Raw genomic sequence first — 2735 nt, forward strand, 5'->3', positions numbered from 1 at the left:
AAAAAGGAGTGGCCATTTGGAGAGGCATGGCTGACTCCTGCCCACAGCCTGCACTGTGTAAGACCAGCTGGGCAATCACTGCAGACTTCCACAGAGTAGGTGCCTGGCTATGACAGTGGGGAAGGCCAGAGCAAGAAGAGGAGGTGATGAGAAGGCCTTTATTCCCCAGGCCTTGGAAGAATTTGAACAAACAAAGCAATTTCACCTTGAACTCCAATCCCCGTCATCCCTCCCCAGCTGGCCCTGATCTGGGGCTGTAATTCAGCATGGCTGACTCAGAAGGAGCCCCGGATCCCTTGAGTTGAGGTCTGCGGTCAGGCCACTCTGGACTCACTTCAAGATCTTGGCAAATCAGGTCAGCACCAAACCCAGGATGTCAATTCCAGTCTACACACTGGCTCTGTTGCTTTCCTCTCTGATCTGTCTCCTCAGCCCCTTCCCACCACACCACACCCCCAGACCCATCCCAGCCACCACACACAGCCTCTCCCTGCACCCACCACTTCCCCAGACAACAAGGATCAATCATAATAGAATTTCAACAAAACTACAGCCCACTTGATGAAAGCGTGTTTGTCAGGAAGCACACACACCATGTAGCACACTTCATGACTACAATCTACACTCTACCTTATGTTTTACATTGGACAATATGATATTTCTCCTTCACCCCCCCCAAAATGTTACCTGCTGGCAAATAAAGGATATATTTAAAGCACACATATAAGAGACAGAAAGAGTGGCGGTTGCTTCGAGCTAAGGGGATGATATCTAAAGGGAATGGGTTTCTTTGGGGGGGGGGATGAACATGAAAATGTTCTAAAATTGATTTATGTAATGGCTGTACAACTCTCTGAACATACTAAGAACCGTTGAATTATACACTTTAAGTGAGTGAATTGTGTAGTATGTGAACTGCATCTCAACAAAGCTGTTACCACACACACACACACACACACACACACACACACACACACACACAGGCTCACACACTCACAAGCTGACATCCTCCTAACGCTTCTGTTGTGTTTATCAGCCCGTAGATCACCCGGAACAGTAAAAGTTGTCCCTACACAGCCACTTGACCCAGGATTCCAATAGTGTTGGATCACTTCCAACAAATTCGGAGCAGCAATTTTTTAGAAAAAAAAAATTTTTTTAATTTATATGTATTTTATATTTATATATTATATTTGTATATTTTATATTTATATATTATATTTGTTTATCTTATATTTATGTATATTTTCTGTCTGCACTTGTCAAGAGTGGTCGATGTTCTCCTATAGGGGAGGGGCCACTGCCCCATCCAGGCATGACTTTCTGATAAAGAGAGTCTGGCGGGAGCCTGTTTTGCCTCACTGATGACCTTGAGCCTGGAATGACATCAGCCCGGGAAGGCCAAGTCTCACAGGCAGCACTGAGACAATGAGCTTCCACAAAGAAAAGCAAGTCAACTTGTTTTCCTTCATAGAATCTTAGAACCAAGGTGAAATTTGTATATTTCTGACTTAAAGCCAATCTCTTTAAGTGGCCCCACAGTCCTCCGTGGAAGGAACCCTAACTGGCATGGCGTGAAAGATATGGTCCTGTTCTTGACAGCACCCCAACTCTGGTCAGGCCTCCGTCCTTCCCCCTCAGCCCATGAGTCTGGGGCACTGACCCCTAGGAGTGGCCCAGGCCAGAGGCTATCGGCTTCATCCTACCCCCTCGCCAGTCACTGGTTGAAGAACAGGCCTGTGATCAGTCTGAGACTGTGGATCAATAAGACATGAGGGAGGGTATGAGGACGGCTTCTGGGAGAGAGGCTTCTTCACTTTTCTGAAAGAATTTCTATATGCACATCTTTCTCTTTGCACAAGGATGACTATGTTAGTTATCTATTCCTGCTTAACGAACTACCCCAAAACTTAGTGGCTTAAACAACAAATGTTTTTTACCTCACAGTTCCTGAGGGCCAGGAATCCAGGAGCAACTCTGCTGGATGGCTCTAGCTTAGGGTTTCTCATGAGGGCTGCTCTCACCTGAGGTTTGTCCAGGGCCAAGGATGAGCTTCCAAGCTCATTGGATTAAACTGGCACTACCTCAAGACCTTTCAGTGGCTGCTGGCGGGGGGACTCAGTTCTCTCTGCATGTTGGTCAGAGGCCTCAGTTTTTCACCGCAGGGGCATCTTCCAGGGATACTTGAGTGTCCTCACAACATGGCAGCTGGCTTTCCCCAGAGCAAGTGATCTGAGTGACAGCAAGCTGAAAGCTGCATTCCCTTTTATGCCCTAATCTCTGAATTTACATGCTGTCACTTCTGCTTTTCTCTATGTGTTAGAAGCGAGTGCCTAAGTCAAGCCCCACTCGAGGAGAAGGGAATTGGGTTTCCACCTTTTAAAGGAAGTGTCAAGGAATTTGTGGACATATTTTAATCCTCACTGAGGAAGCCTACAGCCCCCCAAATTCTGGGCAGCCATCTTTGCAATTACAAAGGGGAGCCAGTTTTTAGAAAGATGTAAAGAAATCAGGCCCTTGATGCCACTGTAGAAATGCTGGATTAAACCAGCTCTAAACAGAGCCTACTTGGAGACTTTCCAGTTACATGAGCCGACGAATTCTCTTTATAGTTTCAGCTAGTTTGAGTGGGGATTTCTACTTCTTGGAATCAAATGTCTCCTGATCCCCTGGTAGGAATGAAAAAGACAGCACAGAGTCACATGGTCCAGTCACCCATGGCATATATATATATA

The sequence above is a fragment of the Lipotes vexillifer genome, unplaced genomic scaffold (assembly GCF_000442215.2).
Source record: "Lipotes vexillifer unplaced genomic scaffold, Lipotes_vexillifer_v1.1 scaffold242, whole genome shotgun sequence".
Lineage (NCBI taxonomy): Eukaryota > Metazoa > Chordata > Mammalia > Artiodactyla > Lipotidae > Lipotes > Lipotes vexillifer.